Here is a 26,671-nt window from a genome sequence, read left to right as displayed (position 1 = left end):
TTTCAAGAGCTTGCCATATTTGGTAATAAAACATTGTTTTAAAAGAAAAGAAAAATGAACTCTGGTCAAAGAAACACAAAAAAGCAAATTACTGGTTTAGCAGAAACCCCAATATAGTAACTAGAACCCTGGAAAAACTGTGTGTTGGGAAGGGATTTGTAGAAGAATGATATAGAAAAATGCAGGAGGAAAATGGGCTTATGCTCATTGTAACTGGCATGTGCTGGAGAACCTTATAAATGTGTAAACGTGAATTCTTTGAAGAAAGCATTGTAGTTTCTATTTTGACAGATGTTCTTGTGGTTTCCACTATGTAGCTAAGTGACCTTCCTGCTCAGAAGATCTGTGACAATGAGAAATGAGAACTTCTTTAACTAGTTATTAAGAGCCAGCGTGTTACCTAGAGGATAAAACTCAGTTCAACAAGTGACTGACCAACTGAATATCCTCAGGGACCACAAGATACCCAGGAGTCAACATGGCCAAGCGTCCCTCCACAGAATAATTTCATTAGGAGTCCCCAGAGAGGGAGACACACAACAGCTATAGGAAATCAATGGTATAACCACATTTCCCGATTGAAAATTCAGGGTCTATGGTCTGACAAAAGACTTTGTGGCTGACAGCTCGACAGCACCAGTAGTTTATAAGAACAACAGAAAGCTTGTTCACGAACACGCACAGAGAATCTGGGGTGTGGGGCTGCCAGCGCCACCCCAGTGTGGTCTGTGGCCCGAGGTCCATTTGCAAACTGCCCACCCTGCTCGACGACTAGACCCCTGAAAGCAGAGAGTGAGGGTTTAGAACCTTTACAGCAATTTGACACTGCAGCACCATCCAATGTGTGCCCATTCTCTAGTGATTCATGCTTATTGCCTCTTACAAAAGTACTAGTCCAAGAGAGATTGGGGAACAACCCAAAAGATCCGGTCCTTCACCAAAGATTGCGTGTGATGCACTGTCCTAGAAGAGCAGCCAGGAAGTGTGAGTTGACCGCCGTCAGTTCTGGAGGGAGTTGCAGGTAATTAGCTTACTGATGAAGGTAGTTCTGCTGACACTCAAAGTGTCGTACTTCCCAGCTGATGTTTAAAATAGACATGAATGGGGGATTCCCTGGTGGTCCAGCGGTTAGGACTGCCGTGCATTCACTGCTGAGGGCATGGGTTCAATCCCTGGTCAGGGAACTAAGATCCAGCGGGCCACACAGGGCAGCCAAAATAAATAAATAAATTTAAAAATAAACTAGACACGAGTGAATGCAAGATTGTCTCTCTGCTGATCTGTTCACACCCTTCAGCTTCCCCTGTGTTTCCTGAGAGAAAAGTGGGGCTGGCGTCTCAGTCTCTGTGCCCAGAAATGCCAGGTCCGGGACGTGCCTGGCAGCTTGACCTGAGTGTGAGATCATTCCTGGAGTGATGACAAAGTGGGAGAAGGATTCTGGCCCAAGGTGAGGAACAGGGGCATTCCCACAATTCCAGGGATGGGGAATTGTTTGTTTCGGAGCAGAAGCCCTGCTAACCGTTCCTGAGCGTTTGCTGGGCTGGCAGCAGTGTCCTCAGTGGGATGCTGAGAGCACAGAGGCTTGGCTGGCCTCAAATGTTACAAGAGTGCTTGAAACTCCTCTGTTTTTCTGAGTCAGCCCCAAGCTTCACTTCATTGTGGTTACTTCCAGAAGCAAACTGGAAATAACGTGGCCCTTTCTTCTTTGGCAACCTCCACGGTGAATGTGTACGAGCCCCGTGTCCTAGAATCCTATCCCCACTGGTGATTCGTTTAATTTTCCAGGTCCCAGATGTTTTATTTTACAAAGATAACAGTCTGCAACCTGCTTACACTGCTCTGAAACAGGCCGACCCCACTTTACTTCACATTTTCAAGGACAATGAAAAAACCCAGTGAACTTCAGTGTAATACTTGATTTCATGATAAACCCATCTTTGGGCTCATCAAGTTTGCCTGCAGAAGGTGTGTTTGCCAGGAAACAAGCCAAGTACTGTTTCTGTGGTTTGGCAGGGGAAATTTCTGAGCTGGGTGAATTTGGGAAACAGGGGAACAGAGTTCAGGCCATGAGTGGGTCCAGCTGCATAAGAAAGGGTGCTGAGGAGAGGTCTGGGGCTCAGAGAGGCAATGCAGCAGCCAGCAGAGGTGTGGGTAGCTGCTGGGGCCTGGCCAGAGACTCTGGACACTACACACATGCTCCTCAGGAAGGCCCTGGCTGCATGGCTCTGGCCCCCATTCCCATCAGCCCTGGGCTAAACACCCCCAGAGGAAGGAAAAGCTGAGCTCTTCAGGGTGTGAAGTGGGCAGAGGGGTAGAGGCGGCCAGCTAACACTGGCCTGTGTCCCTTGGGACGCACACCTGCCTCATGCCCCACCTGACACTTGGGATTTGCCGGTTACCCCTCCCTCACCCCGCTGGGCGTCTCGGGCCTGCCAGGGTCCTCGGGGTGGTGCACGGCCACACCATGGGGCCGTTTCGGCAGAGACAGGCAAGTTCCTCCTGCTTCCCTTGGCAGAGGGCCAGAGGTCAGGTCAGTCCATAGGCGACCTTGTTTGTGACAAACTGGGAGCTACTGGGCGTGGCCCAAGGCTTACCGCTGTCTAAGAGCAATCAGGGATTGGACCAGAGCTGCTCAAAATCAACATTATTTGTGTAAAGTTCTGCAGACAAAGTGAGCTGCCACGTGGAGGATGGGCTGTCACTTGCAGTCTCTGGGGGCTCTTGGGCCCCCTCACCACTGTGCCATCTGAGAACAACTGTGCATTCCCCTGCACAGGGGTGGCTCTGTCCCTCGCCCTGACGCCCGGCAGCTGGCCCGCTCGCCACGCACCTGGTAAGACTTCAGCAGTGCAGGTGCAGGGCAGGAGGGGGCACTGAGGGGGTGACAGAGACATGGGTTTGTTTAGACATGGTCCTCAAGGAGCTTAGAAGGGGAAATCCATCACTACCGGTGGTCACAGGATGGGGGGTGGAGTAAGAAGCCTCAAACTAGCAGGTGGGCCTCATGGGCTGTGCCCCGACGGCTTGCTGAGGACCACGTGGGCCAGATTCCCAAGGATCCAGGGTCAGGCTGGTGAGTTTTATCCTCCCAGTGTTTATCCAATTTGGTCCCTCTTTCCAGTCATACCGTCGCCCCCAAGCTCACTGTCACCTGTTAGGCGTTCCTCCTCCAGTCTCTCTGGCCCTGGACTACACACGGCCCCCGGCCATGCTTGCCCACTCTGCACGATCAGGTGGGAACAGTCAAGGTCTACACGTCCCACGCTCTGCGCTGCAGCCAGCGCTGTGTCCCTCACTCCGGCCACCCTGGCTGGTATAGAGTTCCCCACAAGGACCCACAGCCTCTGCAGAGTGGCCGACACTGCAGAACTAACCGGTGCAGATCTGGCCAGGTCCGCAGTGGGTCAGCTTGACTCTCAGCAAGGAGTGGGCTGTGGGTGCTGTGTGCTGCCCTCTTTGCCTGGAAGCCCCCTCCCACCGTCCCTGCCCAGAGAATCAGTACATGTCCATCCAAGGGGTCCCCACCTACGGTCAGCTGAATAGCCCCCAAAGATATCCATGTCCTAAGCCTGGGACCTGTGAACGTCACCTCATATGGCAAAAGGGACTTTGCTGATGTGATTAGGGATTATGGGGTGGGCCCAATGTAATCACAGGAGTTCTTACCCGGGGGATACTGATGGCAAAACAGAAGATGGTGTGATGATGGGACCAGAGACTGGAGTGATGTGTTTTGAAAATGGAGGAAGGAGCCAAGAGTCAAGGAACACAGGCAGGTTCTAGAAGCTGAAAAAACAAGGAAATGCGTTCTTCCCCAGAGCCTCCAGAAGGAGCCAGCCTTGCAGACACCTTGGCTTCAGCCCAGTGAAACTGATTTCAGACTTCTGGCCTCTAGAGCAGTAAGACAATAAAACTGGTATTTTAAGCACCAAATTAGTAACTGTCAGTAACAGAGGCCCCAGAAACTAATACGCTGCCCACCTCCATCCTCAGAAGCCCTGCCGGCTCCTACAAGCTGGGCGTTTCCCCCAGGACGTCCTGGCACCTGCGCGGAGCGCGTGTGTGAACCCCCTTCCAGCACAGGCTCTGTGAGAGGAGGGTGAGGCCTTCTGCCACCCACATGTCGGTGGCCCCATGGCTCCCCACAGGCCACAGTGACCACTGCAGTACTGGGCTTTGCAGACCCCTGTGACCTGGTTCCCTGTTCAGGGGGAGGCCCTGAAGATGTGGAGGATTAAACCTCAACCACACGGTTCAGCAACAGCTGCCCCCTGGAGAAGCACGGACCCACCAGTGACTGACCGGCTGGCTTGGTGACAAGTGCCACCCGTTTGGCCATGGCTGCTCTGGTCAGAGGGAAAGGCCTCGGCCAAGGACAAGCCACTGAAGTCCCTTCCTGGGGTATTTCAACTGGGAGCTGAGGGCGCAGAGCCTGCCCTCACAGATTTGTGCAGGAGACAGGCCAGGGGCCTGGCCCAGACCCAGGGCTGGTCCCTGCGGGCCTCCGGGTGCCCCTGCAGCCTGGCTTGCCCTCACCAGACTCAGCAAGTCCCAAGACGCTGGCTTTGTGTGTACAGATTCAAAGCAGCACGCCTGATGAGTAGGTGTACGATCACACACTTCCCCCTTGGTGCTTCTCTCAGAGAACGGCAGGAGGGGCGGGCCTACACCCGGGGGCTGGGCTTTGTTCTCTCACCCGGATAGAGAAAAGCTCCGGTGCCTTGAGGAGCCACTGGCCCATCATGCCTTATGGCCTCCAGGGCATCTGGAGGGGAGGCCCATCTGCCCACCAGCCCACCTGTCCTCCCTCACAGCCCAGGGGCGGAGGTGGGGGACATGAAGCAAGTTGGGGACCCCAACCCAAGGCATCATGGGCTCCAGCCTAGAGCAGCCACCTCCTGCCTTGCGGCCCTGATCTCAGTTCCCACTTGGTCTAGGATCTACCATAAATTCCACACAGCAGGGTTTTTAAAAAATTTGTTTACTGATGTAATCTAAAAGCCCAAATACATCATGACCTTCTCACAGATAGGGGCTCAGTAACCAGTTTTTGAATGAATGACTTAATACGTAATGATTTGGTTTATAGAATGAGCACTTCAAAAATATTACAATTGGAAACAATGTTAAGGTTCCAAATTTAGAACTCTTCTTTACCAAAATGTGCTAATTTCGCAAATAACAGGTTTGAATAAGTTGTGGATTGTCTGTACATGTTTCTTTTTGTTTCTTTGTAGAAAAAGGATCAGCTATAAAACAAACTGTGAAGGCCAAAGAATATATTGACATTGTTCAGAATGGTGTTTGCACGTTGCACAAGACAAATGAGAGGCCATCACACAAATAATAATCACAGAAATGCAAATTAAAACAAGGACAGTGCATTTCTCAACGACTGGGCTGGCAGAGTGCAGGGCCGTGTCCACTCCCATCGGGAAGTGGACAGAGAGGCCCCCGCTGTCAGTGGGAATGCAAACTGACACAAATCTTGGTGAGCAGCAGTTAAAATTGTATATCCCCAACCCAGGCCAAGCCTTGCAGCAGTACGTGTGTGGCAACAAAACCTCCGAACAACCGCACGTCCACCAGGAGAGGAGTGGCAGCCCCAGAGGAGGGCGGATGTTGCTGACTGGGAAAAATGTTCATGATTATTGTGAGGTGAAAAAGAGCAAGCTGCAGGCCTGCATGAAGATTATGATGCTATTATTTGCGGGAAAAAGTGTGTGTGTGTGTGTGTGTGTGTGTGTCCACAGGTATGTATGTGTGTGTCCATGTATGTACGCGTGAGCGTGCATGTGTGTGTAATTGTGCACGTGTCTTTGTCACACATGTGTGTGCATGTGTCTGCTTTTTTAAGCGTAGGGTGCAGTCAGGAATAATGGTGATGATCATAGTTAACTGAATTCCACCCTGCGCCAGGCACTGTTCTGAACCCTTTACACATATTCATGCATTTAATCCTCCTAACAATCTACAAGGGGGTTACACTTGTTACCTCCACTTTACAGATCAGGAAACTGAGGCAAGGGAATAGCCACATGACCTACCTAAGGTCCCACGGCTCACAGGTGGCAAATCTGAACCCAGGTGACCCGGTTCCAAAAGCCAAACCAGAATCCCTTTGTTCTGCTTCCAAGCCCAAAATATGAAAGGCAGGGCAGATTATGGAACATTTTATGTAGTGGGATGTTTTTCACTTTTCTTTTTTGTATTTTTAAAGTATTTTAGATTTAAAGTTATTCCTTTAAAAAAGGAAAGGAGTGACAAATTTTCCTTCAGGGTAAAAGAGTGCTGTGGGATTTCTCCTCCTCCGCCTGAGATGATGTAAGTGAGCTTGATGAAGAAACACAGGTAATATCATGCAGTTATGCAATCAGGTGTACATTTCACATGAATTACAACGCACCTGGAGACACTGATGAAATCCAGGATGCCTAGAGCTGTCAAATGCGGTTTTTTAAAAAAAGGAATACACCAGCCCACACCCTGACTTCACAACCTATAATTAATTCGGGAAAAAAAGAGAGATCTGTCTGGTTTCGTGACTTCAACTTTCCACCTCAAATATAAAGTTCTAAGAATATCATTTGACTTTGCTCCTTGCTGCCTTTTCTTCTCATTCTCTCTAACTTTTTGATTTCTATTTTCAGTGCTGCTACCAAAATGAGAATGCAAATATATTCTGCATAATTCATAAGCTATACTATGAATGTTCAAGTGCTACTACTTGTGTCACAGCCACAAACGTAAGCACAAGTGCGTCCAGACAGCTGCTCTGTCTCTCGCTCCCAAGCCAGCCAATAGTGCCTAGAGTTAAACCCAGAACGTTTGTCCGCAATTCTGGTCTCAAATTCTACGTTTACTTAATTAACTAGAGAAGGCTAAGCTGTTCATCTCATGTGCTGAAAAATTGTGAAGCACTTTTCTAGGGAGCCTGGCTCCTTTGCTGGTGGAAAACACAGGAATTCTCTCACTATGCTGGTACCCCGTATCCTGTACCCCTTCCCATTCCCAGTACCAGTACCTTTTTGTCTGCAGTTAGGTTTTTTAAAAATACTCATTGATTGAAATCCTAGCACATGTTCATTCACTAAATCAATGACTGTTATCTGTGGCTGGACCAGGACAATAACTTGCATCCTACCACCAGAGACCCTTGTCTAAGCAGCTTGGGTGGGCTCAGGCATGTGGATTTTAAAAACCTCCCAGGAGACTGCTGTATGCAGTCAGGGTTGAGAGCTTCCACACAAAGGGCTCCGTGAACAAACCCTGTCCTCAGAACCTGGCCTCTGCAAGGCTGTTTCCTCTGCCCTGAACTCTGGCCCTTCCTCCAGGCAGCCACCGGCCTCTCTGGACTGGGTGGGAGCCCTGGGATGCCCTCCCATAGCGCTTGGTCCAGGGGAACAGCTTCTCGTGTTACCAGCAGCCACCCGAGACCCTCAGGGAGGACCTGCGTCTATCCAGGGAAGACCCTAGATGCACCCAGAGAAAAAGAGGGCACTGCTGGGGAAGGGGTGATGGGTAATGCACCTTTAGGCAATAAACAGGCCAAACTACCCTGCCCAGAAAATGAGAGGCCCGTGGGAGGGGGAGTAAAAAGGACGAAAACTCAGTCCCACAGAGACAGAGAGCCCTGGTGGCTGTGTGGTCTCACAACCTTTAAGGACCAGGATGTCCATAGGTCTTTGGTTCTATGACATCACTGCCACTCCAGATGCTCTGGGGCTGTTGTGCTCTCTGGGTGGCACCCTCGAGTCCAGGAGGATGAGGGATACAGTGTGGGTTGTGCCCCACTGCAGCTGTGCAAGGTCACTGTGCACATCTGCAGGGCTGGGGGTGGGCAGGTGTCCTGCTAGGATGTGTGTCCGTACAGACTGAAACATTTCAGGGGAATCGGGGCCCAGAATGACTTCAGGGATTTGCATAACCTGGGGGGCCAGGATCCGGCTTTCTTCACAGTGTGGGGTGTGGGCTGCATTGTTTCTCAATTTCAAGGGAACGAGAGGTACCACGGATGTGTGGCCATGCCCACCAAGCACACACTGCACACACCCCACGTGCAAGCTCCCTAGGACAGGGTGGACACAGGGGACCACCCTGAATACCACCTGAGGACCAAAGGGCGTCACAGCAATGCAAATGGCTGCTGTGTAGGGAATACTGACCAATACTGGCACATGCTGCTCTATATCCAAACGTGAACTCATTGCATCCCTGCTCTGGCCCACAGGCCTAGAGCCACTTCCTCTCCCCTTGAAACTGGACCAGCCTGGCTATTGCTTTGGCCACAGACTACAGTAGAACTGACCTTCTGAGATTTTGCATCCAGTCCTTGAGAGGGTTTGAGCATCTACTTTCTCCCAAGTAGAGAAGGGGCACTGTGTTGCCAGGAGGTGCAGGCTGGACATGATTGACCAGCGGCCCCTGAGAAGAGGCTCTGGAGACGGGACACCTTCCAGGACATTCCAGCCGGTGGAGTTCCTAGCTGAACGTAGCCCCACAGGCACCACCCCAGACGATGCCACCGGAGAAGAGCTGCCCCGCTGAGCCCTGTCCAAACCCTGATCCACAGAATTGCAAGAAATAAAAGGTTGTGCTGTGCTGAGCACCAGATTTGGGGATGGCTTGTTTCCTGGCAATAATTGAACCACACTCAGGCACCTCTGTACTACAGGGGCTCTGCTGACCCTGAGTGCCCAGAACACAGACACGCATGTCCCTTGAGGAGGCTTGCAATGTGGAGGTGTCCTGGGTGACATTCTCGAGAGCCCTGCAGGTGAGCGAGATGGCAGCACAGGGGCGACCTTCAGAGGGAATGGCTGTCTCACCTTCAAGATTAAATGACAGAAAACAGATTTTGACTCTTAATAGGACTGGTTGAAGCTTGAAAAAAAGAAAAATACTGCTAAACTCCTTAAACTCTGGGGTGGAAAGAGAAAAATCCCAAGTGCTTTATTTTAGATATACTATTTTTAAAATCCCACAACAAAAAGCAAGCCCCCAAAAGGGATTCATAAAACCACTTAAAATATGGAATTAGCTGCTCTCCTAAATGTACACAGCAGCCTGGTTTCTATGAAGCCAGCCTGGGCCACAGCAAAGGGCCTCATCCTGTGACCTCGGGGTTGTTCACCACTTGCCAGGGCACAGAGCTCACTTTTCTGTCTTCCAGGCATCCTAGACATTCTGCAACCTGCTGTTGCTACTCTGCAGAGGCGGGTAAGGATGCGAGCCCAGGAGTGCAGGCAGCCGCCAGCAGCTCGAAAGGCAACAAAGACATCCTCCCCTGGAGCCTCCAGACAGAACAGCCATACTGACACTATGATCTCAGCTCCGGGAGACCCATGTCAGCCTTTGGAACCACCGAACTGTAAGATAACAAATGTGTGTTGTCTGAAACCATCAAGTGTGTGATGATTTGTTACAGCAGCAATAGAAAACTAATACAACTGTAAAAAAATTGGAAAAGGTATATGTGTCGTTATTTGAAAACTGGATTATACTGTGCCAACTGAATTGTAACTGTTTTTTTCAATGTAACAGCACACAGTAAACATTTTTCCGTGACAGTTATATACATACTTCTACAACACGATCTTCAGTACAGGGAGTGCAAGTGCTAGAATGTATTTGCCCCATCTTCCTATTGTTGAGGGTTGTTTCAGAGGTTAACATTCTATGCGCAAATCCTTGATTAGTTTCTCAGGACGAATCCCCAGGACTTCAATTGCTTTGCCAGAGCACAGGATCTTCTTTTTTTTTTTTTTTTAACATCTTTATTGGGGTATAATTGCTTTACAATGGTGTGTTAGTTTCTGCTTTATAACAGAGTGAATCAGTTATACATATATATATGTTCCCATAGCTCTTCCCTCTTGTGTCTCCCTCCATCCCACCCCTCCAGGCGGTCACAAAACACTGAGCGGATCTCCCTGTGCCATGCGGCTGCTTCCCACTAGCTATCTACCTTACATTTGTTAGTGTATATATGTCCATGCCTCTCTCTCGCCCTGTCACAGCTCACCCTTCCCCCTCCCCATATCCTCAAGTCCGTTCTCCAGTAGGTCTGTGTCTTTATTCCTGTCTTACCAAATACCGTATGCTAACACATATATATGGAATTTAAGAAAAAAAAATGTCATGAAGAACCTAGGGGTAAGACAAGATCTTCTTTTCTAAACGTGTGGCTTTAGAAATCTAACATCATTGCTATGCAACCACTCCCTCAGCCCTGGATCCTCGCTGACACAGGGTGGTGACCATATACTTACATGATTTTTTAGGGGGCTCAGCGAGATGTTTTCTTCTGAGAGGTCCTCCTCCCATACCTCCTTGTTTCATTGCCAGATACTTTCTCTTGGGGATCCCATTGCTGGGGGCACAGCTGGGTGAGCTGGGGTGCAGAGCTCTCTGGACCCCAGGAAGCAGCCCAAGGGTAAGACAGTCCTTCTTCCAAGGTTTAAAGGCCATTAAGTTTCATCCGTCTGTTCCACTTAATTTTTGAAGTACTGCATCCTTTCTATTCCCTTTAAAACTTCATTCCCTTTCCAGACAATGCATCTGGGCCCTAGACTTGTCACTAGCACCCTTTCAAATTATTTTGAAACAGTCAAAACCTTTGATTCTCCAATGTGCTTTTGGCCAGAAGAAAGTGCTGTAAGAATTGTCATGCAGGGTCAGAAACACACACACAAGTTCACCATGGTCTTTCTTAGAGTCCCCTGCTAAAAGCCGGGGAGTGCACCCCTTAGTGTCCTCGGGAATCTGGAGCCTCTGGTTGGCAAATGGACTGATGTTCCCTTTGAAAAAGTGTGCGCACAGTGGAGAGGCGGGGCAGGCGCGAGGGCTTCCGTCCCAGCTCAGCCTTCGGGGGAAGTGCTAGTGGGAGTCTAGCTTCCCCCCTTAGCACACACAGGCTACATTAATTCATGGGCTATTGAGATCGTTTCATCAAACAGAAACAGGCTGGAAAGTTTCCCAGAGGCTCCAACAGTGTCCTGGCCTGACCACCCCCTGCACCCTCTGTGACAGCCTGATGGAGCCGGGCTGGAGGTTCTTAGAGCCCCTGCAGTCCTCTGACACTGGCCTGCCCAGGCTCGCTCTCTCCATGCCCTCCCGCCCCTGGGGAATCTCGCTCGTCTTCCTTTTTCTCCTCTGATACGTCACCATCCCCATCCCCAGAGAAAGCACTCTTCTCAGCACAGAGTGTGTGTGCGTGCATGTGTGTGTATGTAGAGTGTGTGTTTGTGGTGCGTGTGTGTTTGGTTTGTGTACGTGTGGTGTTTGTGTATAGGGGGTATGTGTGTGTTTGTGGTGTGTGGGGGGCACTTGTGAGGTAAGAACTGGGAGATGTTTCCCTTATTTCGAGAAAGCGTGTGCAGGTTAAAATACAGTGAAGACTGAGCAGAGAAAGTTTCTAAGCAGCAGAATCCCAAATCCTATTGGTGAGTAGTCTGGATTTGGGGGGAAACCATTTAAAAAACTGCTTGGCATTGGGAAGTGCGTGCTCAGTGAGCAGAGGCCGAGAGGGCTTCCTGGAGGTGTCCGTTCCCTTCCTGCGCTGGCAGAGCCTGCTCCCCGGCTGGGTACCACTCCCTGGGGACCACGGCGAGCACTCAGCAGGGATGCACAGCCCCAAGAGCCTGCGCTTGCTTGGGCCTAAACCGAGTCTGGGGACCACCAGCACAATTCTCCACCAGGAGAGGTGCCGTTTCCAGCTTCATTTTATTTCTCAGATTCAAGCCAGTCCCTCCCAGGACAAGCAAGGGCTCCATCCACCCCCTGACTTCTCTAGGTTTTACATCACCCTGTTAGCGTGGGAGTCATTTTACAGACAACAATACTGCACAGGGGCGTGGAGAGCCTCTACAGGCCTGGCGCACATCACCCACCAGGCAAGACAGCACCAGGTACTTTGTGAGGGAGGCTGAGCGCTTGGCGCATCCCCTCAAAGTCCAGTGCTCTGGCCATTTCTCCCTAAATCACGACAGGCATCAGGCCTCCCCAGCCGGGACCTCATCGCCACCTCATCTCCAAGCCCAGTGTCTTCACCGAGGGGGCGACTGCCCCCGGCATCAGGCTTCAAGGGTTCTGGCTGACCTCGAGATCCTGCAACCAGCCCTGCCAGGGGCACAGCGCTGGTCCCCGTCCTCAGGCCCCATTGCTCAGAGGGGCAAACGCCTGCCCCCAGCTTCAAGCTAGGAGCAGGACTCATCAGCTTGAAAGTCTCCAGAACAACAGATGGTAATTTGTTGAAACTGAGAGATTTAAGGGGACTCAATTGCAGTCCTACTGAAAAAGCTTTCTCTAAAATAAGAAAGCACACAGATTCCTCAATGCACAGAAATTGCTGACAGCTTTGTTTTCAACCCAGCAGGAGTAAAAAGAAGCTGACAACTTAATTTTGCAGGTTATACTCATTCAAGTCTATTTTTAGATCTTTTTCCTAAGTAAGTGCACCAGAATAGCATTCAGTTTGAAAAATCACCATCTGTTCCGAGCAGTAAGCCCCGTCTCATGGGGTCTGGGGTGGGCATGCCTGGCTGATCAGGGCCGTCCCCGCGGACAAGAACAAAGGGTATTTTTTGCCCCCAGAGTGGTGCGGAGAGAGCGCCCTGGCAAGAGTCACTGGCAGTCGGCATCGTAAATGTCCATCAAACAACCCCTAATCTATTTTATTTATAAATTGAGCACCACAAAAAATGCCCTTGGCTTTTAAAAAGAAGTTCAAATAATCCTTTGTATTTAAATAGATTTCTTATGAAAAGACCATCCAACCTTATCTTGGTTGTTAAGATAAAAATTAACCTATGGAAAAAGAGCCAACGCTCGATGCTATAAAAGGCCCCTTCCCCGCCTTTTTCCGGTTTATGAGAGCCGTTCCCTGCCTCTCTAGCCGAGTTCTTTCTCAAAGCCCCACTTGGGAGTGACTCACGCTTTTCTGTGGAAATGCAGTTGGTGCATGCAATAACATCACGACAGTGGGAATCTGACATATGAGTAACGGGCTCTGGAACCAGTATTGGCATGTGGCGCGTCCAGGGAGGGCCAGGGTGACAGCAGGCAGTCCCCAGGCCCACAGGCCTGACCAGGCCGGCTGGTCTCTGGCTATTTTTAGCCTCCACTGGACTTAGCTCACTCCACCCTCTGGAATAACCTACATCTAAATGCCATTTTTCTCCTACAAGCCAGAAGACATCTGCAAGAAGGACTGTAGATATAGGTGGTCAGTACAGGCGTGGAAGGCGTGACAGCAAAGATGATAAACCCATTCCAGCGAGCCCACCCCATGGGTTCAGGGACCCCGTGGTCACCATGCAGTGGCTCTTGCGGTTTCTCAGCAGGACTGCCCATGTGCCCAGCACTGAGGGTGCTGTCTGTCTGCACAGAGACCCCGAGACCCGCACAGAGCACAGCGAGGAAGCCCCCTTGCTGGCCATTATTTTTGGCCTCTCTGAACGTTTTCCAAAATAAATACTGAAAGGAAGTCATGCTTGCTCACATACACTCCCTTTCTCTCTCTCTCTCTCTCTCTCTCCAAATACAGAGTCCTTCTTGGGGAAGCCAGTACTCAAAATCCTAAGTGCAGTAGTTATGACATAGGATTTCCTAACCCACAGTGGAGTTCAACTGAAACTTAAGCACAGCAAGTTGCCTCTTATCAGCACCTTGTTCCAGGAAGCAGCTCTGTCCTTGTCACCGCCCTCTCCAGAGACGCCGGGCACGTAGGCAGCATCAAGGCAGCCCGGGGACCTGCTTTTTGCACCTTTGCACTGGCTCCGGGGTGACTCCTAAGTCAATGTTTACCCACCCTCTCGGCTTTCGATGAAGCCAGAGTGTGGGAAGTCGCATGGACTGGAACCTCTCCGAAGCTTGATTGGTGGACAAATGCGTCCCCTTAGCAATGAAGCTAAAACTAGAACATGCCAGGCTCCCCAGCTGAAGCGGAAAGAAAGGGCCATGAGAGTAGGGCTGTAGCCTGAATTTCACACAGCTCGGGTCCCGTCTGCATTAAGACACTTGCCTGCCACCGCCATCCCGTGAAGCGAAGAGAACAAGGTTATTGTACCAACTGCTCTTCGCAGAGAAGGGAATCAGGGCTTTGGAGGAGAGTGTATGGACAGTGGGGAGGCTGCTAGATTCCTGCTTCACCTCCCTTTCCCTTTTCTCATTTTTCTCATGAGAACATGTGGCTGCACTGTAGGCTAACTAATCTTACATCCCTTCTAAGTGTCTCATCAAACATGCAGGCACTGTGTAAATTGTTCAGGAGAAAGAAAATCAAGCATTCTCTTCTTTAGAAGTTTTACTTACAGAACAGGACGTGAGATTTATTTCTCTCTCTCTCTCTCCCTCTCTTTTTTAAATTGAAGTACAGTTGATTTACAATGTTGTGTTAATTTCAGGTGAACAGCAAAGTGATTCAGTTATACATTTATATATATCTGTTCTTTTTCAGATTCTTTTCCCTTGTAGATTATTACAAAATATTGAGTATAGTTCCCTGTGCTATACAATAGGTCCTTGTTGGTTATCTATTTTATATATAGTAGTATGTGTATGTTAGGACGTGTTATTTAGAAAAAATCCACTGGTGTTGCCTAGTCATCCTGCAGCAGAAAATTGTAGAACTGCTCCAAGTGCAATAAAAAACCGGGGCTCCTGTGTCTCTGAGTGTGGACATTATCATATTTTGAGGAGCCCTACATGAAAGTAACTGGACATTTATCATCCTCTTAGAAAACAAATAAAATGACGAATAACAAATGTGGATTAAGTGGTGACTTAAGATGAACCAACTTAAGATGAACCAGCACTTTGTTAAACACAACAACTCTTGAAACACTGGGGAAGCATTGGCATATCTGTGCCAAGCATATTTACCCAGCTGGTGGCAACATGGATTTGTAGACCCTTGTAATAACCAAGTGGTTTCCTGGGTGTTTGACCACAGTGCAAGTGCAGAGGTGAACAAAAAAATGCATTAATAATTGGAGACATAGTCACAGGGACCTGCCCAATGATACTCCACATGGCCGTCTGCTGTCATTAAAACCAAGTGTGGTGGGGTTCTCCTGCTTTGTCTCCCCGACTCCAAGCATGGAGTCCTAATGAGGGCTCAAGTCCTTCCCAGAATATCTTCCCAAAATATGGAGGTAAGATCACCCTCCACTTTGGTAGAAAGGCTGGGAAGATGCAAGCTGGGGACCACCAGGGGCACGTCCTCTCCTGCATGGAGAACCAGTTGGTACAGGAGAGGGAGAGACCAGAAGAGACTGAGACTACAGGTCTAGTTGTCACAGAAGCTGTCTGGTCAGCAGATTTTCTTTTCCTGTCTAGTTTAGTTCAAGCTGTGTTTGTGTTTCTTGCCACCAAAAGGGTTCTGACACAGGCCTGGGTGTCTTATCCCGACTGAGCCCCCTCTGTCACCTGACCCCTTTGCCTGCCAGTGGATTGTGTTCTTTACCTACCTGGCTAATTTAGGTTCTTGCTGACAGGGCCACACGCTGGAGCTCGTTAGTCACCATCACCCTCTCCCAAGCCTTTGATATGCTGTTGGTCTAAAGCAGATGTCGTTAAGCTGAAGTCTAGAGAGAGCAGAATCCCCAAGCACACAGCTTAGGAGGAAAAGTCCTTAGATTCCACCCAGTCCAGGTCCCAAACTAGTCATTTGACCAGGATCATGTTATGAGTTATTGGATAATGGACTGCCTCCCCTGCATTCAATCTATGAAAAGCCAGACGCAGTCTTCAGGGGTCTATCCCCAGCCCGTGACAACCTCCAGGACCCTCTACAACAGCACTGACAAAAGTGAATCAGTGAGGGATAAAGACCCCCATGAAGTTCTCTCCAATCATCCTTCAGAAGAAAAGCCTATCAGCAGAAACCTGGTGGGAAGATTGCCTAAGGGGCCTAATCTACTGTCAGGGAAGGGGGTCAGAAAATGGACGTCTGAGACCTGCCAGCCCTGTTATGTCCCCCCTGTGACATAGATATTGTGGGGATAGAGGGCTCAGTGTGCTTTGTCCCCATTTGTAAACGGGTTCCCTCCCTCGCTGGGTACAGTGTGCTGAGGTGGCTGAACAGTATGGAGGCCACAGGCTACCTGGTTCTGTGGAGCCAAACCTGACCTCGAGAGCAATGGACGTGACCTAGAGGTGTGAGGTTAGAGCTGGGCGCAGCTGCTGGGCAGAACCTGGGGTTGCTCTTAGCAAGACACCTGTGTTTGTGGACATACAAGGAGGAATGCTTTAATATAAATTGTAGATGTAAAGGAGAAATGCTTTAAGGCAAGTTGTGGATTGACAAGGAGGAAATGCTTTAAGGTGATTTGGGGGCATCATGGTGAACGGATGACCAGTTGGGTCAAGGTTGACCCTCGGTGGCTGCTGTGATCTTTTGGGCCAGACAGCAGCCCTCCCTTCTGTTGGAGAGGTCCCCCTCACCCACTCATAATGCCCACTTCTGTGGCCATAGAGAGTACATGTGATCTGTGAGGCCCAGCAGAGGCCACTCCTGGGAGATTTTGAGTTGGAACTGAGCAAAGAGGGTTCCTCTTCCTCCCTGGTGGTAAGGTCAGCAGCCTGGAGCTGAAGTCAGGCCCAGAGGATGAAGCCACATGCCCGAGGACACTTGATGAGAAATGGAGAGTGTCCCTGCAGCTCTGAGACCCTGGCTCCCCTGTCCTGTCCACGCTGAGAGCCACAAAGCTCCCTTGTGCCTAAGCAACTTCGGTTGATTTCCTGCCACTCACATCAAAGAGTCCTAATACACCAAGCATGTCATACTGTACTCAACCAAGATTCGAAAATCTTTAACAAAATGTAAAATTTTAATTTACCATTTTAGTCATATGAAATCAATAACAACCATCAGAGTAACACTCCATCATGCATGGGGATATAAGAGGCATAGCTTTGTGGCCCAAAAATGTTGAATAAAAGCAACTGTATATTCATACTACTATATGTAAAATAGATAATCAACAAGGACCTACTGTATAGCACAGGGAACTCTACTCAGTACTCTGTAATAACCTATATGGGAAAATAATCTGAAAAAGAATAAATATGTGTATATGTATAACTGAATCACTTTGCTGTACACCTGAAACTAACACAACACTGTAAATCAAATACACTCCAATATAAAAAATAAAGAAAAATAAAAGTAACCTTATATTCACTATTGAGCTCACAAGATGGAGTACTATAAAATAGATATTTTTCCACAGCAAACTAGAATACATAAAGTTAAAATTAAAATATGGTAGAAGAGTATTCACACATGAGCCAATCTCACGAAACCCCCAATCCAAACAAAAATCCCAAATAGGTTTCTCTGTTTTACTCAGTGGCTTTAAAGCAGTTGTTAATCACGGACCCCTTAAGGAGCCAAAACACATTTGGTTATTTCTGAAGCACATGATCTTGGAGCTCTGTTAGAATCTTCCATAGTTGTATGATGAGAGTTATGTCACAAAGTTAATCATTCCCAGGATGCTTGCATTCAGGGTAATGAAAAACTTCTTGTGCAAGCGACCATGAATCAGTAAGCATCACATTGCATAATGGGCTCTGAATCATGTGTCAGGGGATCCGAGCCCACGGCTGCACAACGCAGGCCAGGGTTTGTGCCTCTTATTGACATTTTCTGAAGCAGAACTGGAACCACGTGATGCAGGCTTCCTGCCAACCGTCACTTATTGTCAATAATTAAGTTGGATGATATGGAGAAACAGCGCTTCAGTTCCTTCAGAGTTCTAAAAAGAAGACTCTTTGAAGTTCCTGGTTTCTAGCACAGTGTTGTGGCTGGCTGGGATGTGTTACACTTGATCATTGTAAAAGCTACCCAATAAAATGAAAATCAAATATTTTGCTCAAATAGTTCCTGGCATTTGTGTTAGAAACAATAGACATAGCCCCACCATAAAATTATTTTACATGTGAGAAAAGTAAAAGGTCAAAGATGCCAGGAGCCAAAGACATACCCGTAATACATCAAATCTCAATCCAACATGTCTGATGTTCTTGAGAAATACTGTTAGCGAGAAACTATTACTTAATCTTGCCAGTATTATCCAAAGAGAACACTTGTGAAATACTCAAGACAAATAAGCTGTAATTACTACATGAATAAAGAGTCTGTGTAGCCTAAACTGTTTTTGTAACATCAACACAGACTCTAGTGGAGCACACCAGTAATTAGCCACATTAACAACATTGGCCAATGTGTTTGAGGAGCTCTGAGAGTTAACAGTGCCAGTGGAGGTGTGAGGACTCCGCGAAATGGCCTGTTGTTCTCAACAACACCGTAACTGAAAAATTCTTCTGAAACTTAACCGAGGGCCAATTATGCATGCTAGGAACCAACTAGAATATATCTGGCTCCCTAGCCTATATTAGAAATAGTCAATCATCAAATTTAATCTTGATTATTTTCATTTTACTTTTTTCTTTTTAAGAAAAGAACTCTTGGATTCCATCACTAGCAAACTCTTACTGTATTTGAAATCCTGCCCAAGATCTCTAACAAGTTCAAATTAATAAACTGTTTTGTCATCATAGTCTTCATGTCCAGCAATGGAACATGAATTTAACAGCATGGAAGAAAAGTTTATACTTCTCCTAAAACATAAAACACTTATAAATGCTAGGACTACAATAATTAACTTCTGATTTTTACTCCTTCAATTCTGCATTTATGGATTGATTTGTTTTAATCTATGGCTTTCAGTTTAGCCACTGGTGGTTGAATGAACACAAATCCTCCACAGACCAAGACAACCTTATGACTAGGCAGGGGCAGCCTCAGCTGAAGCAGCAAATTTCTGTTTCCTGGGTCCACCCTCAGAGAACACATTTAAAAGACAACACAGCAGTAAAGCCTATTCTTTTTGGACTAAAAATAAACTTTACATTTTGACTGAAAATATTTGGGGCTGTAATAATAATAATTTTTATATTAATAATAATTATTAATATATTATTAATATTAACAATTAATGATCTCTCTATATATTTTTGGCTATACTGTGCAGCTTGTGGGATCTCAGTTCCCCAACCAGGGATTGAACCCAGGCCACAGCAGTGAAAGCTCAGAATCTACCAGGGAACTCCCTGGTAGAATAATAATAATAAATATTATATTAATAATAATGATAAATATATTAGTAATAATTAATGATCAATATATTATCATTGTTCTACTATTACCATTATTCAACAAACATCAGTTTATTCAATAGACATCAGTTCTGATGTACCAGAAGTCAGAAAGCTACTCTGAATACCTTATTTATCAATAACATCCCATGATACACATGGTTGCACTAGAATCAGCTGGGTGTGTGTCATCAGTGGGAATGGTGCAAGGAGAATCTCCAAAAATCTGCTCCTCTATGTAAGCAATAATTATCAAAATCAACTTTTACAGAACGCTGGAATTCAACCAAAAGTTTGTAACAATCTAAGGAGCATTTATTCAAGAAAAATGACTGAATCTCAATAAGAACATCAAGCTCTGTGGTTTTTTAAATTGCTGTATATCCAGCCTCCTTTCCAAACTCCTTGTACAGCTTGAAATCCAACAGCCTCAAAGTCAGTGTAGCCATGACCAGACTACCGCCATGACCAGACTACCTCCATGACAGAGTTCCCCACAGCTCTATTCCTAGGAATTTGTCATTATCTGACCTGTCTGGCAGCTCCTTGGAGAATCAACTAGTGGGAAAACCCCATTCAAATCAAAGGTCTTGCCTTTATCTGACCTCAGAGCTCCCTCACTGTGAACAGATTTGTCTCTAGAGTATTTGTGGAAAACAACCATTGACAATTGTTTAGCATCCAAATTGTCTGAGGCAGTGATTACAATTGGCATAAACAAGAAGCTGACCAAAACACTGAAAAGGAGAAAATGGGGAATGAGATGTCCACAGGGTCTATGAAAAGCTCTAACATATCCCTAGGAATCTAGAAGGCAATATGCATGTGCAGGGCTGTATGTACACTCAGGAGAGACCTGAAAAGGCCCTAACTCTTACCTCTGGTTGACCTTGAGGCTCTGAACAAATAGGAAGTGAAGACTAAACCAAGGTTGCCAATTCCCTGACAAAGCATTGATGACATGCCCCAACATGCACACAGAGCCCTTCTGCAAGAGCTGGAGACTTATTGGTTCAAGGAATTTAAAGGAATATCAGTCCAGCTAATAGCTGACCACTGAACTAACCAAGCAGAGATTTCAGTGACCACGCATAACAAAGAATACATTATTATTTCAGTCAAATCTATAAATAAACAAATAACAACAATAATGGACGGCAACTATAAATGCGGGAAGGGGATGCAAGGATCTGATTTTCAGAGTTGGACATTATATGATTTTAAATGTCCATAATTCAACAAGATATTATGACATGCAAAGAAATAAGAAAGTGTGACCAATACAAGGAAAAGAAGCAACAAATAGGAAGTGTCCCTGAAAAAGCCAAGACTCTGAACTTACTAGAAAAGATTTTAAATCAGCTCTTTTAAATATGTTCAAAGAATGGAAGTATGAGAACAATGTCTCACCAATCAAGGACACTTAATAAAGAGATATTGTAAAAAGGGAACTAAAGAACCGTTCTAAAGTCAAAAATATAAACTGAAACAAAAAATTCCCTACACAGTCTCAAGAGCAGTTTTGACACAGCAGAGGAATCAGTAAGCTTGAAAACATATCAATAGAAATCATCAAATTTGAAAAGTAGAGAGAAAAATATCAAAGAAAAATGAACAGACTCTCAAAGACCTGTGGGATATCATCAAATGTACTAATATATATATAATGAGAGTTCCAGAAGGAGAGGACAGAAAGGGACAGAAAGAATATTTAAAGAGATAATGACCAAAAACTTCTCAAATTTGACAAAAGACATGAACTACACATCCAAAAAGCTCAATGAAATCCAGTTAGGATCAACTCAAAGAGATCCACACCAAAACACATTATAATATGTGCCAAAGCCGGAGAATCCTGAAAGTAGCCAGAGAGAAGGAACTTGCCATTTACAAGGGGTTCTCAATAAGATTAACAGCTAATTTCTCATCAGAAACCATAAAGGCCAAACGGCAGTGGCATGACATATTCAAAGTGCCGGAAAAAAAGACTGTCAACCAATAACCCTATGTCTAACAAAATTACACTTCAAAAATGAAGGAAAAATTAAGATATTCCAAGACAAACAAAAACATAGAGAATTTGTCACTAGCAGAACTTTCTTATAATAAATATTATAAAGGGAGGCCTTCAGGTTGAAATGAAAGGACACTAGAGAGTAATTCAAATCCACATGAAAAAAATGAGGTATACTGATAAAGTTAATTACATACATAAAAGACAGTAGAAATGTATTTTTCATTGTAACTTTTTCCCTCCAATTGGAATTCAAAGACAACTGCATAAATTAATCATTATAAAGCTATTCTCACAGATTTGTAATGCATAAAGATTTAATTTATATGATAATAATAGCACAGAGGGAGGGAAGGGTACAAAGCTACATTAGAGCAAAGTTTTTATGCACTGTTGGAATTAAGTCGGTATCAATCCAAAATAGATTTATAAGTTAAGATGGTAATTGTACTTCCCCAAAAAACCATTAAGAAAACAAGTCCAAAGATATATACAGCAAATGAAATGGCCAGGGAATTAAAATGGTACACTAGAAAGTATCTGTTAAACACAAAGAAGTAAGAGAGAAAAAAGAGACGTGACATGTAGAAAACAAATAGCAAAATGGCAGATGTAAATACTACCTTATCAATAATTACATTAAATATAAATGGTTAAACTCCATCAAAAGGCAGAAGGAGCAGAATGAATTAAAATAATATAATCCAACTTTGTGCTGTCTACAAGAGACATGCTTTAGATTCAAAGATATAAGTAGGTTGAAAGCAAAATGATAGGAAAAATATGCCATGCAAAGAACAACCAAAAGAAAGTTGGAGTGTCTACACTAGTATCAGACAAACCAGATTTTAAAATAAAAACAGTTACTATAGATAAAGAAGCACATCTTATTATGATAAAAGTGTTAATCCATCAAGACATAATAATTATAAATATATACGCATAACAGCAGAGTCCAAAATAAATGAAGCAAAACTAACAGAATTGAAGGGAGAAATACACAATTCAACAATAATAGTTGCAGATGTGAATACCTCAGGGGAGCTATTAACATCTGACAGGAGGGGGAGGAGAGGGAGGAAGAGAGGAGGAAGAAGGGAACACTTTCACACTTTCTAAATCATTCTATGAAGCCAGTATTATGCTGACATCCAAACCAGTCAAAGTCAAAGACATCACAAGAAAAGAAAACCACACAATAATATTCCTTATTAACATAGACCCCAAAATCCTGAACAAAATACTAGCAAGCCACATCCAGCAACATAAAAAAAAAAAAGGGGGGTATACACCATGACCAAGCAATTTATCCCAGGAATGCAAGGTTGGTTTAACATCTGAAAATAAGTCAATGTAATAACCATATCAACAGAATAAAAAACAGTAACCACATGATCAAATGAATAGATGATGGCGTAAGGAGAGACAATGAAATAGAATTGAGAGTTTAGAAATAAACCCTTACATTACGGTTAACTTAGTTTTGGCAAGGTTACCAAGATAATACAATGGAGGAAAGAACAGTCTTTTCAACAAGAGTGTTGGGACAACTGGATATCAATATACAAAAAAGGAAGTTGGGTCTTACATGGTATACAAAAATTAACCAATGTGGATCAAAAATCTAAATGTAAAAGCTAAAACTATAAAACTCTTGGACAAAAACTTAGATCTTCACCACCTTGTATTGGCAATGGTTTCTTAGATATGATACCACAAGCACAGACAAAAGGAAAAATTGATAAACCAAACTTCATCAAAATTTAAAACTTTGCAATGGTTAAAGGACACCATCAAGAAAGTGAAAAGGCAACCCACAGAAGAAAGACTTACTTACAAATCACATATCCAATAAGGGACTTATATCCAGAATATATAAAGAACACTTACAACTCAATAATAAAATGACACATAACCCCATTAAATATGGGTAAAGGGTTTGAATGGACATTTCTCCAAAGAAGATATATAAATGGCCAACAAACACATGAAAAGATGTTCAATATCATTAGTCCCTAGGGAAATGCAAATCAAAAGCACAATGAGATACTACTTCACACCCACTAGGATGGCTATAAACAAAAAGGCCGATAACAAGTGTTGGTGGAATGTAGAGAAATTAGAACCCTCATATATGCTGGTAGGATTGTAAAATCATGCAGCAACTCTGGAAACCAGTTTCGTAGTTCCTCAAAAAGTTAAACATAAAGTTGTTTTATGCCCTAGTTAAACATAAAGTTGTAAACAAAAAGTTAAACATAAAGTTGTTTTATTCCACTCCTAGGTATATGCCCAAGAGAAGTGATAATATATATCCCTACAAATAGTTGTACAGATAGGCTCATAACAGCATTATTTATAATAGCCCAAAAATGGAAGCAACCCAAATGTTCACCAATTGATGAACGGATAAAAAAAATGTGGTATATACATAAAGTGGAATATTTTCAGCCATAAGGAGAAATGAAGTACTGATACATGTTACACCATGGATATGCCTTGAAAATATTATGCTGAGTGAAAAAAGCAAGACATTAGAAGGCTATATCTTGTATAATTCTATTTATATGAAATATTTAAAGTAGGCAAATCCAGAGACAGAAAGTAGAATAGTGATTGCTAGGGGCTGGGGGAGGGGCAATCGGGGTTGACTGGTAATGGGTACAGAGCTTCTTTGTGGTGTGATGAAAATATCTACAATTAGACAGTGGTCATGGTTGTACAACTCTGTGAATATACTAAAACCACTGACGTGTACAGTAGAAAGGGTGACTTTTTTTTTTTTTTATTGAAAGGGTGACTTTTATTGTACGTGAATTATAGCTCAAAAAAAAAAAAATTTACCAAGGTGGCTTTTATCTCAATAGCAATTTTAGGGCCCCAAACACAGAATCAATTCAGAAGTTATGGAATGGAGTCCCAAAATATATCTTGAGTACTTTTTCCAGGTGCCAGCAGCTTCGAGAATCCCTGCCCTCAGGTTAATGAATAGACAAGATGAGGTCTTTCTTTTCTTATAGATGTGGCCTCCCTCCATTCTGCGTCATGGCCAGGTAGGACTGGTCCAGGCCAGGACTTGGCTGACTCCCTTCCCTGGTTCTCTTAAACACCACACTCCTCCTCACATTCACTTTCTAAGACTAGCTTATCCTGGGGTAGATTAAAAATGTCAGGTCTATCGAGATTTTCAGGAAATTCAACATATATTTTCAGATCTACACAGGTGAACTTTTTTGTTTTAATACACACATAGCGAATGAGAGCTCACGCACTCTACCTGAACTCAGGAGTACCAGGCCTGTGGATGGTCAGTCTTTTTAGAAGAGTGGTTGGACAATCACAAGTCACATACACATTCCCACAAAGACCAGAGCAAAAGAAAGTACCTTTCATGTTATGTGCAGACTTCTGTTCGTGTTCTGCAAACATCTCATAGTCACTGACAGGTAATACGAATAAATATACCAATTACACCTTTCCAATAATTACAATTTCTTTCCACCAAGTCAGATGTGGGCTGTCATTTCCTGTGTTTTGTGGCACATCACACATTTCTTGTATTTTTAAAGCACTCAAATTAGGGCCACTCATGAGCAAGTTCTAGGCTTCGTAAAAAGTCTGTTTCAGAACAGTGTTAATAGACAACTCAAAAGAAATGTTACTCAGTGTAGGAGAGGCTGAGGAGTTGGAGCTTTTCTCGGTTGCCAAACTGCCCTTCACTTTCTGTAAACTGCACAAAGGATTCATTTAACATGCTTCGGAGGCTGAAAGTGAAAGTGACTCAGACTATTTTCGGAAAGGTCAAGAAGTACATTTGCCCATCTTCCAATTCCTCCGAAACCTTGGCCTGTGAACATCACAACTAAAAGAACACAGTTCCCTCCCGAGCTGTCACTCAGTGCCATGGTGATTTTACTATTTCTCTCAGAAGAGTTCAGGCCCCACTCTGTGAAATGGGTTCACGAGTGTGTGATGTGAATGTGTTTGGAAAATGTGTTGGAAAACATCGGACGGGCAGTCTTTGGAAATGTATTAGGACCGAAACTTGGCAGTGAGATGTGGGGAGCGGATGGTGCAGGCAGCCCACCTTGTTCCTGGCCTGGTCACGGCTCACTTGCCACAGTGGCTGCATCCTCCAGCATCTCCTCTGTGACAGGGAGGCCACCAGGCAGCCATGTGAAAGCCAACAGGGTGATGAGAAAATGGGCAATCCTTCCTTCCCACCCCTCAAAATTGGTCCCATAAACATGGCATTCAGGCCTAAGCATAATTTTTCTTAAAATATTAAAAGAACTACTGCTTAAACTATGGATTATCCCAAGGACCAGAGTTGTTATTAACCACAGTCCCACTTAAGCAGATTACTGCTTTCTGTGCTTCTTTATGACCCAGCCCAACAAGTGAGCTGCCTCTGCAGCCATGTATTTCCCATCTATTCAGCCCGTGTGGGAACTGAAGGGGTGCCATCTGGATGACTTCAGGGACAGAGATGAGTTAGAGGAACTGTCCTCTGTCCCACCCCCTTGCCCACTTTCTGCTTCAACCTCAGTGTCAGGGAGCTGTTCCCGGTCCTGGGAGAGTGGAAGCAGCTTCCCCTACTGACCATAGCCCTCATCTCTGTTTGTGGACAGACGCAGAGCAGAGCAGAAGAGAGGTTTTGGGAGTGGGGGGACTGTGTGGCTTCTTCTGGCCCCTGGCAGCCTCGAAGGTTCCAGTTTCACACTGTGGTCCTAAAAAAGATAGCCACCAGGTTTCCCCTGACCTCTTGTCTCCTCAGTGAACGCCCAGGTTCCTGAACATGGCCCCAAACTGGACGTGGTTGTGAGACCCACCTCCCTGTCTCAGCAGTTCTCTTCCGAAACATGAAACTAGTAAAACATCACCACCACGTCTGTAGAAGGTGACCTTACTGATTCCAAAGCCCTTTTGCCTGGACACATCCAGTCTGTCTTTGCAGTTATCACAAATGACTACGATCCCTTTACAGATGAAGAAACAAGGCTCAGAGGGAGGAGATGCTTTACCTGGTCTCATCACTGGTTTCGGAAGAGTTGAAACTTGGGCAAAGAACACCTGTGTGACTGGAGAGAAGCCCGAGCGCTGCAACTAGAGAGAAACCTGAACAGACCCCCAACTGACCTCGCACTCTAACGACAAAGGATCCCGCATGCTTCAACAAAGATCCCGTGTGCCGCAATGAAGACCCAACGCAGCCAAAAAATATAACAACAACAACAAAAAAGGACTCCTGTGTGCTTTCCAGAAAAGCACAGAGGGAATCTACAGCCACCTGGAACTGTGACATTGAGAAGTGAATACAAGACTCTCGGTGAGCCTGACCAGTGCAGAATAGAGCAAGATGCACGTTATGCTTCCCCAAAAGAAGCATGGGGTGCTCTTCACCCACACATGCTTCCTTTCTGATGGATATCCCTATCAAACATGAGTCCTCAGACTCACTGCTCACAGCGGCCAAGATTGGCTCTGTATTCT

This window comes from Monodon monoceros, unplaced genomic scaffold, assembly GCF_005190385.1.
Source record: "Monodon monoceros isolate NGI ecotype Baffin Bay Population unplaced genomic scaffold, NGI_Narwhal_1 Super_Scaffold_5, whole genome shotgun sequence".
Taxonomy (NCBI): domain Eukaryota; kingdom Metazoa; phylum Chordata; class Mammalia; order Artiodactyla; family Monodontidae; genus Monodon; species Monodon monoceros.
Note: the sequence above shows the minus strand (reverse complement) of the source record.